The sequence below is a fragment of the Lemur catta genome, chromosome 11 (assembly GCF_020740605.2).
Source record: "Lemur catta isolate mLemCat1 chromosome 11, mLemCat1.pri, whole genome shotgun sequence".
Lineage (NCBI taxonomy): Eukaryota > Metazoa > Chordata > Mammalia > Primates > Lemuridae > Lemur > Lemur catta.
In genome coordinates this window covers 54,506,002-54,523,932 of record NC_059138.1, presented here as the reverse complement: position 1 = coordinate 54,523,932, position 17,931 = coordinate 54,506,002, and the positions used below count along the sequence as shown (strand labels likewise).

Here is a 17,931-nt window from a genome sequence, read left to right as displayed (position 1 = left end):
TTGCTGAAGCAAATTTCAGTGCTTTTGCTCAGATTGTCTTTGCTAATGTCTAATTAGCCAAAGTAAATCATATGACAAAATCCAAAGTTAAGGGATTCTAAAGTACACTCTGCTTACCATGAGATGATGACAAAGGTATGGATGTGTAGCACTACTGTAGGAAAGTAAAGAATTTGGGCCAAAAGTTTAATTTATGACAACTTGACCTATACATATATGTATGTGGATATGTAATGGAACAGGAAAAGCAAACCAGGCTTCTGGTAGGTTAGGTAAGAAAGCAGCATAGGTTTGAAGGAGAGGATGTAGGCTTTCTAACTCTATGTCAATCATTGACAAACTTTCATATACTAAAATTCTATATTCACTAGTGAACTAGTTTCTTGTTCTGATTCAGGGGTGTTTCTAATAAATTTTTATAGAAAAACTGTTCTTATCATGGTCAACAATGGCTTCCATATTACTAAATCCCATAATCCAGGGGTCCCTAGCCTATGGTGAGTTGTATAATTATTTCATTATATATTATATATTATATTACAATGTAATAATAATAGAAATAAAGTGCACAATAAATATAATGTGGTTGAATCATCCCCAAACCATCCTCCTCCCATCTCTGGTCCGTGGAAAAACTGTCTTCCATGAAAACACTTTCTGGTGCCAAAAAGGTTGGGGACTGCTGCCACAGTCCATTCTCAATTCCCACCTTATCTGTCCTATCAGTGGCGTTTGATACAGTGGAACGCTCTGTCTTCCTAGTATACTGTTTTTACTTGGCTTTATTTCTGCTCAAAGACCATTGCCCAGATCTAGTGACATGGCTCCATCCAACTTCAAGGAAAGCTGGCAAAGTAAGGCATCCGTGGATGGTCCGGGAGCACTGACTGCTTCTACTACATGCTCTGAAGGATTCTCAGAACCCACTTTATTTCCCTTAGTTCCACAGTTTTGGGATATGCCTCATGGCATCTCATCTATATATTGATAACATTCTCTAAAGGTACACATTCTCTAAAAGAATACATGGATACAATGGTCCTAAAGGGAACAGAGATGGAAGGACACATTGATGGTATGGGTATCACCTACTAGCTGATGACCTAAGCAGGTGATTTAACCCTTCGTGTTTCACTTATCTTATCTATAAAGACAGAAGTGGTAATAAGAGCACTCACCTTATAGGATAGTTTTGAGGGCAAAATTAATGTATATCAGGCACTTAGATCAGTGCCTGACACATGGAAGGCACAATGAGTGCAAGCTATTATTATTTCATGAATTGAACAATTAAATTCTGAATAATAGAGAACTAAAAATAAAAGTGATTATAAATTTATAAAATTTTAAATCATCTCCCATATAAACCCCAGCCTAATGAGGAAGATTCTCATTTTAATATGTTTTATTGCAAGGATTATGAAAGCACATAAAAAAATAAAAACAGAATGTGTTCCTTCCCTGCACATGTGGCACTTTGGCTGGAGGTAAAAATCTGGGGGGAAAAGCCGAACAAGAGCAAAGGAATAGAGCCAGTGAGTAGGGGGCACTTAAGATGTGTGTTGGAATTGCATGCCATATCGCTTTACTGAAACTCTTCTGGTTCAGTATCAAGGGACTGTGAGGAAGGTCTTGAGGTCGAAGGGCCCTGTCAAAAGCTTTCAGGGAACTCCGCCTGCCCCTGCTGATGTGGCTCTGAGATGATAGCTTGCTTTCTAAGCTGTCAGCAGGAAGGTGTTCTTGCTGCCTTCTTTCCCTCTGCCTTTCCAACAAGGAAGAAGAGCTGAGGCAGATAAGACAGAATCTTTTTCCAATTACATAGTATGCACATTTCATTTCAGTCACTGCCTATGGGAAACATGATACCGAGTGATTTAGTGGTGCCGAGGCAAAACCAGCCTGAAAAGTTTTGGGGGTACATTGGTAAATTTCTAGAAGATTATTTGGGTGAAATGGCACGGTAGGTTAATTATCAGATTGAAAGGCTTTTAGTTGCTACAGAGGAGAAATTACAGCCCTAAATACAGTCCCAAATTACTCTTAAAGCACAAAATGGTGAGAAAAAAAAAAGTGACAAATCAATCTGGCTTTTTAGACTGTAATTTTGAAGGAGAGAGGGCAGAGCTTTTAGAGGAGAGGTGATTTACTTGGTGGCACTTAGCTGCTAACTTTTACTTTGAGTAAGGGTATATGTGCAGTGACTCTTTACTTCACATCTTAATATAACTCTTAACTCTTCATAAATGTTCCTGGGGGAAAAAGCCAAGTCAAAATTTTCCCTGTGCTGAACTAAGTAAAACATCAGCCAAAATTCTAGCCAACACATTTTGCAAAGGCATAATTTCTGAACAAGAGTATAAACCAAGTGAGTTAAGTTTTCTGGTTTTGTCTCTTTTTTCGCTTGTCTTACTACCTTGAATCCTCTTCCTTTTCTTTCCCTTGTTGAGTCCTTCCTTCTTTATCTTTCCTTCCTCTTCCCCCCTTATCTCAAAAATCAGTTGATAGCCTCTAATGGAGCAGATAATATGGTGGGAAAGAGATAGAAGATGGGGAGGAATGAAATGAGGGCGACTTTTTATCTGTTCTCAAGAAGTACACAGAGATCTGAGAGTGATCCATGTATAAACACACCTTTATAATTTACGGTGGCTGGATTGGGGCTTTTTTGTCATCCTGCAGTCTAGAAGTTCTCTCCCACACCTCCTGGTTAGGAATATAGACCAGTGTAAATTCCGTATCTGCTACTATTAATTGGGTGACCTGGAATAAGTTACTTAAATTCTTGAAACCTTAGTTTTTCTGATCTGTAAATGGGTACAATACTTCATTAGTTGAAGATCATTAATAATGAGATGATTTAAATACACAGGAAGATGAATGAGCAATCTGCTGTATTAGTAATATTGTAGTAATGCAAGTATAATGAGGGCCTGCAGTAAAGAAAGATGATCAGTACTAACTAGGATGAAGAGGAGGGTGGAGGAATAGTAGGTTGGTAGAATTGGGAGGATTTGGATACCAGTTGGATATGAGGGGGAATGGAAGAGCCAATGGTAAGAATGATTTGGAGGTTTCTGACTTTGATCTCTGGTGATGCCATGAACTGGGAATGGAAATTCAGTGCAAATATAATTAATTTACTATGGATCTTTGGTCTTGAAGCCCCTGAAGAATATTAAGGTAGAGATGCTCAGAAGGTAATTTGAATCAAAAGTCTAGAGAAGTCATGAAATTTCAACATGTATTTGCTGAGCACATAATATGTGCTAGATAACCTGTGAGATACTGAATATAGGACGGTTATAAAAAGACTTAATTACTCCTTTACTTTCTAGTGGAAGAGAAAGATGTAAAATAAATACCACCACCAAATATATAACTAAAAATATATTATATATGAAGGAAAACCACAGGATGCTATGAAAATATCTAGCAGGATGTGCTGATTTCGACTGGGAGACTTAGCTGGTTGTATTTTTCTCCCACACTGTAACTGCCGTGAAGGCAGAAGCTTCCCCATTCACTCCTCTATCTGTCATGCTCAGAGCAGCACCTGGAATATGGTAGTCTCTGTAAATCTCTATTTGCTGAATAACTTAATGAAAGAACAAATGGAATAGGCAAATTGAGATTTCCCAGGGAGAATACGTGGAAGAGAGCTAAAAATTGACCTTTAAAGAACAGACAGAGAAAATTGTGAAGTTTCTGGAGGAAATAAATATTGGGCAGAAGAAAAGGGAAACTGGAAGTGTCAATTAGACATGTATGTGGCTGCAAGAAATAGAAAACCTGACCATGGTGGCTTGAACAAATGGGATTTTTTTTTTGCTTGTTTGTTTGTTTATTTCACAAAGCAAGAAGTCTGAACATGAAGAGTTATGGGGACTGCTTAAACAGATCACCAACATCAGCCCCGATTTTTGCCAGTCTCTTGATCTTTCCCCAGGGTTGCAGGTTGGCGGCTACAGCGCTAGTCATCATACCTACATGTTAAAGGAAGGAATGAGGAAGAAGGAGGAGTGCTGACTACACATTGCAGGAACATTAGGGTAGATTTCATTTTACATCCAATTGGTCAGAACTATGTCACATCACTCCCGATAGCTGGAAGGTGATGAGGAAAAGGGTTGGAAATCCAGATTGGAGTGCTCAGCCAATGGTGTCTGCCACATTAAGCAAGAATAATAATGTCTTCAAAATCGAGAGAGAAGAAAGCTGCAGGAAGGCAAATTGGCAACAAAATCAAATGTCACAGGGGTTGAGAAAGATGAGCTCTGAAATGAGACTATGGATTTGACATTTAGGAGGGCAGGGACTCTGCCCAGTGTGCTTTCTGTTGTATTCCAGGCACCTTCTCCTGCGCCAGGGACAGAGTAGGCAATTAATCACTGACTAGGGAAATTAATCTGGCTGCGGTGTATTAGATGTATTGCATGCATAAAGGTCTGTATTGATCATCCAGTATAAATTAAATTCTAATTTTCTCTAAGTAAATACTTTCTGGAAAGAGTGAGCATCGAGAGAGTTATCCTTCATATGTACATCAGAAACCAGTTAAGAGGAATAGACTGGAACTTAAAAAATATTTCCCCAAAGCTCAATGAAGCAAGAGGAGGGAACTATCTGGAAGAATTTGCTTATTTCTATAATTTTGGTAGCTGTTTTTAGTAGGTACAGGTGGTTTGTAGTCATAAGAAAGCTTTTTATGTATCATAGTCATTTATTTATACACTCTCTTGTTATAGGAAAGATTTAAAGCAGTTTTCCATCTTAGAGGACTATAGAAAAATTCCTATGAAAGGCATTTATGTTATCAAATGTGTTCAATTAGTATCTTATATTTGCATAATACTGTAGAGTTTACAAAGCACATTTAAATACCGCATCTCATTTGATTCTCTTAACAGTATGGAAGGTGATTAAGGCAAGTATCATTAACCCCCTATTTTATTGTTGAAAAAAATCAAGAGATCTTACGTAATTTACTAAAAATCACTCATTTAGTAAGAGATTGAGCTAAGACTTGAACACAAGTTTTAATTCCTAATTCAATGGTCTTCACCAAAGAAAATTTGCTTCCAAATACATAGAATCAGTTAAGTAGTAGTATTGTGTAATGGAGAAAAATTGTCATGTGAAACCTCAAAAGCAGTAGCTGCTTCTACCTTCTGTGGGGTGGGCGTGCATATTTTATACCTGTGGGTACGCAGAATTTTGAAATGCTTCCTTCTCTTTGCAGAGACTGCTAAGAGAGGATGAAAGGGGACAACCTTTCTCTGTTGGTGAGAACATTAATTGCTAGGTATGTTTGATCCAGGAACCCTGAGTTGTTAAATGGTGTTGTTTGTGTAGGATAACTACATGCATCTCTCCCTTTTTCCACTGGGGAATCACATAGTTCAGCCTGCTTTTCATTTATGACATTCTCTGCACGTATCAGGTCTTGTCCATTTTATTTGAAACAAGCACAAATCTCACTGCAGAGGTAAATTATGGGTGCATAAGATAACTTCATCAGATTTAAAGCCTAGTTAAAATTTAGTATCTCAGGATTTAGCATTTTAACTCCTCAGGGAGCACAGCTTTCCTTGTGGATTATTCTGTCTTTCCTTCTTATTAATATTTTACATAGCTACCTGCGTTTCAAGATTGAGTGTTCCCTGCTCTCTTCTGGAATCTTCAGCTCGTTGCCATATGCAGCTAACCCATGTACTTTGAGTCTTTTGGGGGGAAATGTTGATATGTTTATTTGGACCCTTTCAACTTCCTGCCTCATCTTCCTTGTGACCAATGAGGTGATAATGGACATATCCTGTTAAGAAGAAAAACTGACTATAAATCTACACCTGGCCTAAAATTCCAGGGTTTTATTTTGTGAGGAAAAAAGATGAAGAAGAAGAGAAATAACTCACTATTCTATAAAAGATACTTACATTGTAAATTATTGCCTATTTGATTTGTCAAAGTCTGAGTTTCCAGGCCTTGAGGCTAGGAGCAGTTCTGAGCTGCCCGATAGATAAATGAGAGCTGCTGATCCAGGTGAGCAATGGAGCTGAGGGACTCACTTGTCACTAGGTGACTTTGGAGATTATGACTCTGTTGCTCTGAGAAGCCTTGCAGGTGGACATGTGCAATAAATCAAAACTAATCATATCCTGGAGAGAACAACAGCTGTGTTTACACTCTTACCAGGTTATGTTGACCCTCCCTAGTGGGCCTTCTAGAAGTGTTAGACTTGAGGACTTGCTAATAGCTTATCTGAAACAGTTTTTGAATCAATTTATTAAAGTTTTGAAGATTTATTTTATACTTTTTTTCCAGGGTTCAAGGTTCAATGCTTTCATTCATTCACTCAACAAACCGTTGTCAATGTTTTCTGTGTGCCAGATGCTGGCCAGCAGGATGCAAACAAGAACCAGGCACCATCATTACAACTAAGAAATTTATAATCTGGTAAAGAAGGTAAGACACATAGACCATGAAAGAAAAAAATAATAATGTGTCGCAGGAATGTTTTTAATAATATTTTATTAAATATATATTAAATAAGAAATGGCAGGAGTAGAAATGTATAGAAAGAATGAGCAAAAGGAAGGCAGGCTCAGATATAACATACTCATATTCCATATTATTGATTGCTTTCATTGCAGAACACTTTTTTGAAAATAAGTGATTGCCTGTGGTGATAGTCTCCTGAAATTAGTCATAAGGAATCAAAAGAATAGTGAAATTGTTTAAAAAGTAAGCACAATTACTGGAGCTTATATATAGGCAAAATTCAGCAACTGTAAACTGATGAGTTTGCTTTCAGCTCTGTGTTTGCCCACATTAGGGTCCCTCTGTACAGTTTGTGACACTAGAATTTGAGAATAATAATGGAGAACTTGGAAAGATTCAGAATTAAAGCTCAAAAATGTGTTACTAATAAAACAAGGCTCTTAACAGGGACAGCACCAAGCAACGTGAGAGAATTCAACCCTGTACAATCCCCAAATAAAGAAGCAATGTAAGTAAAACAGTGTGCTTGATATTCACGTGAAGCTTGAGGACAAAATTGGGATCCTTTCCAACCAACCAGATTATCATCCCTAGGGCCTTTTTAGGTAGAGCCTCAAAATGTCCCTACATGATGGAAAATAAAATTTATGAGAAAAATCTATGGGATTTTCAACATCTGCTCCACTGTAGGTACTCAAAAATATTTTTCAAAATGAATGAAGATAAGGATGAGAAGGGACTCAAAGACTTACTTAGCTATTATTTCCTGTATCTTCTTTATACCTTTTTCTGGATTTTAAATAGGAAATTATTATTCATTTATTAATATTGTTAGGAACCCCCTCTCCTCAAAGAGTTCAGTTTGCAACATATAGGATTTGGGGTAGATATATAGAGTATTTCCTTACTGACCTAGTAGACAAGAAATAATAGATTAGTTTGTAGAACGCTTTTTTTTCAAAAGGAGAGTCGATTTTCAGTAGTCTGGGATAGTTTTTAAGAGAATAACATAAAGACCAACAAAAGTTCCTTTTTGCCCTATTAGCAAAAATATAAGACTTATCTTTATATGGAAAACGACATCTGAATAAATCATAAATTCATGAGATCACGAAGATGAAATAATCTATTAATTCATCTACTTGCAAGCAGTTTTCTTTTTCCACATATCCTACTGCTTAATTAACATCAGTGTCTGAAAGCTTCACTTTATTCACTTTAACATGCCTCCGTTGAAGACCTACCATATATGAGATGCTATTAATATTACTAGAGGTTGTGGGGGAAGACAAAGAATACTAAGAAGTGGTCACTCTTTGCTGCATACAACACTGTTGGAAAGGAAATTATGACCCTAAAGGGGCTTATAACTGCAAGCTTATGATTTGTAATAAAGTGCCTTATTCAAGTGTTAATATCTCATCTTTTGTGATACTGTATATCTATGTTTCCATTGTTCTCTGCTCCCTGCCCCATGCAAAGAAATGGATAACTTAGAGACATAGACTATTTGGTCAGCACAATTTTGACCATAAATATTTCCATACTAACTTACTGCACACACACACACAAACACACACACACACACACACACACATACACACACACAAGCACATACACAGACAAGTACGTTTAACATTTTTAACTATGTTAGAATTGGGACATAATCATTTTGTGCTAGCTTAATTCTGAGTAGTCTCTCTTCACTTCAGAATGCAGTAGTATGTTGAAGTGAAAAGCGTATTTTGGCTTTCTGCGGGGCTGTGAGCCTCTGCTTGGGTTTTCACATTTTCCTTTGTGCCTCTTGTGGAACGGTTTGTGGAGACTGCAGAAAGCAGAGGCAGACTCCCTGCTCTGCTCCAGCCCCTTCCAGCTCATCATATTCTTACATAATCCAAGAGAAATCTGCTTTTGGTTAGAATGCAGTGGAGGGCAGAGTAAAAAAAAAAAAAAATTTTTTTTTTTTATACATTAAATGTTCCAAGTTTGTATGAAAGTTCTGTCAAAGCAACAGCCTAAATGGAGGCAGCTGGAAATCATTAAGGAAACTTGCAGGGGCCAGTGATTAAAGCAGGATGGAATTTCCACTCTCTCCGTCTCTCTCTTTCTCTCTCTTTTTATGGTACTTTAAGCAAGTTAGTGTTCCTTTTGAAATTAGAATTAGCCCTCTGACTATGAGAGTTGGAAAATTATTTTCCTCCTTTATTTCCTAGAGACCACTCCACTGATTTCTGAGGCTGTTACTGCAAATGAATAAATGAACACATTTGGAACTAACTGGGACTCGGCAGTGATGTGCCTCGTATTTCATGATTATCCTGGCATCTTTCTGGTCTGAGTCTGATTTGAAATGATAACCACCGAGTAACATTAGGAACACTTTGTGGCTACTTTTCTAGTCCTATATGATAACAGAAGGCTACTTTCTAAGGCCCCAGTTTTTCCCGCCCACCTTTCTTCTATAATGGTTGCACCGCTTTTCCCAGCAAGAAGTAGTTGTAGATGAATCCCTCCAAATTCTTTTTTTCATTCCAACTTTCTATGGGTTCAACCGCAAGGCACATTGGGACACCAACAGCAAAAATTGTCGGGTTGAGACTGAAGTCAGAACCAGGACAGGGCTGAGATCCCTCCCTGCGGGTGTGGCACAGCCAGGCCTGATGTGGGTGGGTGTTGAGTCTGGTCAGCGGGGCAGAGCAGAGGAAGCACAGATGGTGGATAGAACTTGTTGTCAGGTGGTGACATTGGAGAGAGCCTAGGAGATTAGTCTATGGGGAGGGTGACCCTGGCTCATGGCAGGGCGTGTGGGACAGAGGGTCCAGGTCTGTCTAGTGTGGGAAAGCAGGTTACCATTATACCCTTAGAAAACAAACTGGTCAGTTTGAAGGGGGCATTAGGAGAAATCATGGTGAAGTCTGGCGGGGGCGAAGAGTGACTCCAGCATCAGCTGGAACTGAACTCAAGGCAGCAAAATCAATTCCCACTACTGTTCACCTGCCTGAGTCAGTCAGTCGGGGTCTGGGCTGCAGCAGGTCGGGGCTGGAGAGACAGGACAGAGTCTTTCATGACCTGGCTCTCGCTCTTCTTCCTGCTGAACCACATGGACATCAAACAATTAAGTGTGACTGCTCTCTCATTCCTTCTCCGAATACCTATCATGAAGACTAGAAAACAAAACTTAGTGGAATCTTCATGTGGGAAAGTAATTTTGTGGTAGTGAACAAACAGAACTCCTACAGCGGGATCATGAGACAGCTTTAATCTTTCCCCCTTCTTCCAACCTGCTCAGTGGGACAAATTCTTTTCTGTCCCTGGATAAATTCCAGGAATGGTGCATTGTCTTTTTTGATTACTGTCAGATAATGAGAGATTCTTTGTGCTCTTCTAGTCACCTGAGAGGTTTTATTTTGGCCATTAAAATGTCTACTTTTATGTAATAACCTTAATAATAGTTGTAGTTGAGGCTTTTCATCTCTTTTAACGTAAGTCTGCAGGAGGTGACGGCCTGAAGGAGGGAAGGTGGCCCTGCTGAGCTCTGTCTCCATCTCTTCCATGGTGGCTCTGGGACTGGCCATCTGGCCACCACATTACACTACCTCTGTTGTCATGTGCTATCTAATAGGGAAGACTATGGTCAATGTGTCTTCTTTATCCTTCACAGTGATTGGTACCATCATGGGTGCAAGAAAGCATTTATAATGTACTAGATAAAATTGAACAACGAACATTCAACTTCTAATGCAAAATTATTTTCTCACTGAAGGTACACTCCAAAAGAAGAAAACTCTTTTAAGTTCCAGTTTCCCTTTCAGCCTCCATTCTCTGTTACATACCACCTCTTAACAAGCCTTATATAATTGGTATCAAACTTCTCAGTGGGTTGAAGGAATGTTTAGCATCCATTATCTTGAGGCCTCTGCAGAACTAAAGAGAAAAAAATCAATTTTAAAAAAACATCTTGTTAAAACCTGATTCAGACATTAAGGGTTTATTGTTTTCTTGGAGGTAGAATCATCAAGAAAGAATGAGAGTTTTATTTTACCTTCCAGCTTTATTACCTTTGAAGAGTTTTGTTTTGTTTTTTTAATTTGACATATGTTCTTTATTTTCACGGAAGTCTAAAGTGCTAAGCTAAACTTATATATATGAATCTGTTATTAAGACATAACTCTTGTTAAGACTAACAAAACAAAACACTAATTTGGCAGAGGTCTTAAAGTCTATCGTTGAGTAGACAAACTAACTATTAGATTGATTAAAGAGATTTTCACACAAGGACAGTCTACTAATTTGCTGAGCATTGTATCTCAAGGTTAAAAAATTCTGGCTACATTTTAAAGCAGGGAAGATCAATTAGAACATTCATTATATTCCTATTTACACTTTAATTGTCAACTCTGCTCATTTGTTGGAAGCCTTTTTTAGTCATTAGTGTCTGTCAGTAAGAAATATGTCTTAATTTCGCTTATATTCATTTATTCATCCTTTCATTCAATCAACAAACATTAATAATGTGCCAAGCACTTTGCCAGCTTTTAAAAATATACTGATGAAAAAGACAAAGCTTACCCTCAAGGACATACTCACCTCAAATTCCCACATAATCCAAATTAGTAGAAAGGCGTTAGGTTTTACTGAAGTTAGAAAAATAATTGCCTTTCACAATGAAATACATAAAAAGGACCCTAATAGATGTTGCATCCTAATTGTTCTTTTCTGTTTGTGATTTTAGCCCATTTATATTTTAGTTTTAAAATATCTAAATGTGCTTTGCTTTGGCTGCTATTGGCCTTGCCTCTATTGTATATTGGATAGCTCTTGACAGCAGGCACTGAGAATCTTCATTCGGACTCTAGAGGACCATGAGAGAGTCAGTATATGGTCCACATTCTGTTTAGGAGAAGAAGGAGCCTGCCTCATCATTGGAATATAGACAGTGGAGCCAGTTAAATCTCCCAGATTCTGAACAAAGGGGTTCCTGAGTACAGCCAGCAGCGGGACTCTTACGTATGTGAATCTTCAGAGGAGGAATGTAAGCTCTCTAAAATCATCTATACGTTTATAGGTACACTTTAACTGTCCTCAGATTGGTTGCATTAATGTCTGACACACCTTTTTGGGTGCTCCTGGACAAGATCTGGGCCAAGAATTGGGCCCAAAGGACCCTGTGGAATGCATGTCCCATACATTTCTGAACATTTAGCAGTCAGACCGAAGCAAGTGGTCTCTTCTCTCGGAGTCTTATTTCAGTGATAAAATAATTTTGCATTAGAGGTTGGATGTTTGTTGTTCAATTTATCTAGTACATTTTAAATGCTTTCTTGCACCCAGGATGGTACCAATCACTGTGAAGAAAAAAAAAAAAAAAAGACACGTTGACCATAGTCTTCCCTCTTAGATATTCACATGACACCAGAGGCAGTGTAATGTGGTGGCCAGAGGCCAGTCCCGGAGCCACCATCTGCTCTGCCATTAACTGAATATGTCAACTTGCGCATGTCATTTCATTTCTTTGGGCCTCAGCTTCTTTTCTTTTAAGAAATATTTATTTTATTTCATTTGAAAAATCTGGAAATATTGCAAACACATAGAAAAATACAGAGAATACTATAACAACCCCCTTTGTATTCACCAATGAAATTGAACAGTTGTTACCCTTTAGATAAAAAGAATAAAATATTACATAGACTTGAAATCTACCCTGTCGTATTTTCTCTCCTTCTTAACCCAGAGATAACCACTCTCCTGAAGTTGATGTGTATTCTTGCTACCCAAATTCTATAATTTTCAAAAATGATATAGAATGCTATTTATGTATTTTTAAATTTAAACAAATTTTGCTGTATCGTTTCAGTATTTTTCAACTTCTTTTGTTCACTTAACATTAGGTTGACAAGATTCATCCATGTTGATGCCTGTAGTTCTATTTATTCTTTTTATTTGTTCGACCATTAAATAAATATACCTCAAAATTGCCCTTTCTCTATGTTTGAACATTTAGGTTGTTTCTGATTTTCTGCTATTTCAGACCATGCTGTAATGGACATCATTGTTTGCAGGTCTTCTTGTGCCCATGTCTGGAAGTTTGTCTAGCATGGAGCTTCCCCAGTTCTCAATAGATGTAGTGTACCACATTAACGATGGGCTCTGCTTGGGTGTCAGTTTGGGTCCTCCAAGGAGCAGATATTGAGATGAGATTAGATTTGAAGGAGATTTATTTTGGAAAGTGGCTCTGAAGGATCCAGGGGGAAGGAGTAGGATGTGGCAGGGAGAGTCTTGTGATATCACCACAAGTTTGACACCTGTGAAAGAAGAGAGGAAAGGGAGGCTTGAAGAGGAAGAGTCTCAGACCCCAGCACAGTTCTGAGAAAATATCCGCCATACTGATGGGGACTCCTCAACCCAAGGCTGTTGGTTGGGGGAGTTCGGTGTCAGGTAGGAATGGGTTGGCTCTAGCCCTCCATGTGATGCTCAGGCATGGGCTAGGGACAGCTACGGAAAGTATGACTCCCAAAGGGATAGCTGGGGCTGATGGTCAACGAAGTTGCCAGCAGTTTTCTTGAAGGAGATGTTAGCCTCTGTGGCCACTACTGACAGTGACCACCTCGGCCCACAGTGGCGGAGAAGGGCCCGAGGCAGCCAGAGATCTGACCAGTTGTGAGGTCCAGAAGCTCTAAGAACTGTGGCAGTGTTACTCGGAGTGTACTGTTCCTGCTGGAATAAATTCCTCTCTCCTATTGGCCTTAGGGCTTCCTCTGTCTTTCTTTAGAGGCAGGCTATGTATGGAACACTTTTTTGTTCTATTTTATCATACATTTCTATATAGCTTAACAGGAATGTGATTATGTTTCCTCAATCCTCTGTGTTATCAGAATGAGAAAGACTTCATTTATTTTTTTCACCTATATAACAGGAGGCTGGAATCAATGATCTCAGGTTACTTTCTGCTTTATTAATCTGATTCTAATTTTTTTTTTAAAAAAGTACCAAAACCAGTGGCCAGAACAATGATGTTCTGTGGAGTGATATAGTCATAGACAACCTTAGAGAAAAATGGGAAATATAGGTCTTGAAAGAAAGATGGGAACATTATGAACTGATAGGCCATCTATTAATACATTTCATAAAGTAGAGATATCATATAAGTCTTACTTTCTAGTGACATCTTCGAGGATAGGGTTCATGGCTTATTCATCTTAGTGTATTTGGCCCTAAATACCCTTAGTGTAGCTGAGCCATAAGAATAAAAAAATAATGTGTATTAAATTGAACTTACTTGAAAAAAGGACCAACATTATTGTTCATTAGGGAGGAGGAGCTTAGTTATGTATTTAAACTCATATTTTACATTTTAATTTTGTAGGTAGGAAGGGTAGAGTTTAGAGTCTATGTAGTTTATACATATACATATATTAGGTAGAGAATTAGGGCTTACAGTGATGGAAAAGAAGATAGAGCTTGGAGCAGGACTTTAAGGTGAGATGATCTTAACTTCATTTTGGAATGGCTAGTGCAATGGAATTCTTCTGACAAGGTTATTGAAATGTAGAGAAATTATCAATTTTTTTGAAAAAAAACTATAGAATGCTCAAGCTGTCAATAATGGCAATAACTTATGGGTCTTTCTATATATGGCTACTGAAGTCATTTTCTGACAACAGCAAATCATATTTTAGGAAAGGAGGCAAATGATCCCAGATTGACCAAGTCTTAGATACCTAATTTGCAAAATTCACCGTCTCACTCAATCAGATGCTGCAGAGGCACATTTGGACTGTCTTCGTGGCTACCGTTGTCCTTTATTCAAAAGGTCTGTTTTTAAAACTGCATTTCCTTTGTTCCACTGAGTCACAAAGGCTTTTCCATCAGTAGATGTATTGAACATTAAAGAGCTGATCTTAGTGAGCCCAGTTTTCTCATTTAGTAACTGTAGCACTGGTGTTAATGTCAGCAGAAGTCTGGTGGTTATAAACAAAGCAAGAGGAGGCCTCTCTTTCAGTGTGTTCGCACAAATTGGAGTCTGGTGATTTAGGGTTCTGGGATTTCCTATTCTTCCTTAGTATTTATGAATTCAACTTCCATTTTCAGATTTCCAAAGGCCACTTGAGGGTTTAAGTAATGCCTTTAATTATAACTTAAAGTATAGGCAATTGCATTTCATGAAGCTAACAATTATCCAAAGTATATTATTGGAGAGTGAGTTATTGAAGTCTGCATAGTTTGTAAAACACCCATCAAAATAACTGGGGGAGAACAGAGATAAACTAGATTGGAACAATGAAGCTTGGAAACAATTCTGATTATGTCTAGAGTTTACATGATAATGAGTCCTAATTTTCAGGCATTAGGATTCTTTGTAAAAATTCATACAGTCTCTCTTGCTTGCCCTTATTTAGAAATAGAGATGTTGGCAATGTTTTCATTAACTTTTAAAATATAAGCACTAAGTGCTAATGTGGCAGTTTACAATGCTTTTGCAGACTATTTTATGTAATTCTTAAAATTTCCCTATGACATAGGCAATAATGCTCCCTCGAGAATGGATGCTAAGAGGAGATAAGCAATTTGCCCGAAATCACACAGTTTTGAAGTAGCAATGCTGAATTGCAACCCAGATCTTCTGCTCTAGAATCTAAATAAAAAAGCCCATTATGTGATCAAGTGACTAGAATGGTAGAGCAATGTTTCAGTGTTGAGGCATTTTTTAGGCAATTTAAAAAATGTGAGTAAGTAAATACTCATAAGAATGACATCAGAAAATACATACCTTGATTTAAGAATCAATGTCAACTTTTTTGTTTTTAACCAGGCTGGCCCATGTTTTCCTAGCCATACTCACATGTCCCTATATCCTAAGGATCATAATGATCTGGCATAAAGGAGGGTTGTATTTGCAGTTAGACATGGTTTGAATTCTAACCTTGATTTATTAGTTGTATAACCTTGGACAAGATCTTTGGTTTACTTATTTGTGGGATGTTAAAAAATAATAGCAATCCAACAGGGTTTTTAGGAATAAATGAATGAGATAGTATCTTTAAAGTGCCTGCCATTCTAGGCACTGAATAAATGATGGTCACTGCATTTATAGTAGTGCCAAGCAGGGCATTGTTTCAACTTAGAATGTCTCACCCCTTTGAGAAGGTAGATAGTTTAAAAATGCATCGTGGTAGGTTTGTGATAAATTGAGTGACTTATGTAGACTACGTTTCCTGCATTTTCTTTTTTACTTCTTTTTAAAAGATGGTCTCACTCTGTTGCCCAGCCTCTAGTGCAGTGGCCAGATCATAGCTCACTGTAACCTTGAAATCCTGGGCTCAAGCCACCCTCCTACCTTGGCTTCCCAAAGTGCTGGGATTATAGGCGTAAGCCACTGCACCTGGCCAATTTCCTGGATTCTTCAATACAATGATTTTCTTTCTGTATTTTTATTTAAAATTTTAGGATATGAGATGGAAAATTCATAGCCCTTTTTATGGAGTTTTTATACTTTAATGGACTCTATAGTCCATAGCTGGTCTTATCCTTTGAGCCTAATGTACACAGTAGCCTTTGAGTAAAAGTAGCAGCATGTTTTCCAAACTAAAATATTTTCATAGGTCAGAACAACATTTCTATTAAGAGTATGACCACCTGAGATGTGGTCTGCTTTGCTTACCATGGTTTCTCTGAATGGAATAACGTGAGAATAGTGCTGAAGTGTCTTAAATAATAGCATGTTTTTGTCTCTTCCTCAATAGAGGTTTCCAGTGAGCACTCCTGGAGGTGGAAGTTGTAATGTGCCTTCTTTCATCAGGTAACTTAGCTGCAGTCATGTGGATGTGTGGGAAGAAGAGAAGCTCTGCATGCTCTTAGTTCTCCTTAACTCTGCCCCCTCTGTCTTCGCTCCCCTCCCTCGATCTTCTCTTCCTCCACTGCCTTTTCTTATCTGGGCTCCTTTATATCTCCTTCTACATTCGATGGGATTTGTAACACAGACCTGAGAACACCTTATTGTGCTAAGCAACTGAGCTGTTTTCAGGCGAGCAGTGGGAAGGAAATAGGTGCTTTTTCCATCTGTAGCACTGCTTGCAAAATATAAAAGAAAAAGCATAAGTTACTTCAGAGATGACACCTATCACAATGAAATGTCATAGCTCACATTAGCTAGCATTTACTGAGCACTTACTACGTGCCGGGCACAATGTCCTTTGCATAACTTCACGTATTTCTTATAATGACCTTGCTATGTATGGACTGCATTGTGTCCCTCTAAGTTCATATGTTGAAGCCCTGTCTCCCCTGCCAATGTGATAGGGCATTTCAGAAATGATTAAGGTTAAACGAGGTCATCAGGGAAGTGACCTGATCAAACAGAATTAGTGTTCTTAAAAGAAGAGACACAGAGGGCTTATTCTCTCTCCACCGCGGGAGGACAGAGGGAGAAGGTGGACATCTGCAAACCAGGAAGAGAGCCTTCGCAAGAAACTGATCCTGCCAGACCTTGACCTTGGACTTCCAGCCTCCAGAACTGTGAGAAAATAAATTTCGGTTGTTTAAGCCACCCAGTCTGTGATATTTTGTTATGGCAGCCTAACCTGACTAATACAAGCCTGAATTGGTTCCCTTTTTTACAGATGAAGAAACCGAGGGTTAGATTACTGAGTTAAAGAATTCTGACAGTATCCTAACACTGTTTTTAACCTCTTTGTCTTTTCTACCTCAGAGTGAGATTTAGGGGACTGCTTTGTTATTTTTTCTCAAACCGCTTGTTTGCTTCCATTTTCCCCTCCTATTTTTCTAGTCTTTCTTAAGAATTATTCTCGCTCAGTACTCAGCACTCTTGACTTTTCGATTTCTTTCAAAATCCTATTCTCTACCCCCAGGCAAGCATTTTGTTATTGCCTTGTGCCCTTTCTTACCTCTTCAAAATGTTTTCCAAAAATGATTTCCTCTCTCAGACTCCGAGGTTTTCTCTCACTTATCAAGCATATCTTTCCCCATCCCTATTACAATGTTTTCTCAATGTTTCCACTTGGAGAAACATCTCCTGAAAGACTTCAAGTTTTTTTTTTTTCTTTGTTTGTTTTCGCAACTTCAGTAAAGTTATTGGTGATCTGAAGACAAGGAGTAATGAGAAAAATAGTTAGATAATTTTTCATTTCCTAAGTAAAGATTTGGTGATTTAACCTCCACTTCCTATCCAGTTTTTAAAGAATGTAAAGATGATTTATTTTGTGTTATTTAAAAAAAAAGCATCCTACCTATTTCTCTGCTATTTTAATTATGAAGTATTTCTTTCGAATTTCAAATTCTCTACCTCCGGGGGTACAAATGTCCCCATAGTTTATTGAACTGCCAATATCAAGAGATACAATGATGAACAATAGACATGTCTTTAGTCTTGAATACCCAGGGCCATCCTGTTGTTTACATTACTCATCTCTGTCATGT

At 38.1% G+C, this 17,931-nt stretch overlaps 1 long non-coding RNA gene across 1 annotated transcript in view; it reads left to right on the top strand.

The window, feature by feature from the left end:
• LOC123647252 overlaps positions 1-6,413 on the top strand; it is a 40,840-nt gene extending 34,427 nt beyond the window's left edge. The window contains exons 2-3 of the long non-coding RNA XR_006738174.1: positions 5,240-5,302; positions 6,322-6,413. This is a non-coding gene — a long non-coding RNA (uncharacterized LOC123647252). The remainder of the gene's footprint in view (positions 1-5,239; positions 5,303-6,321) is intronic.
• The last annotated feature ends 11,518 nt before the right edge of the window (positions 6,414-17,931 follow it).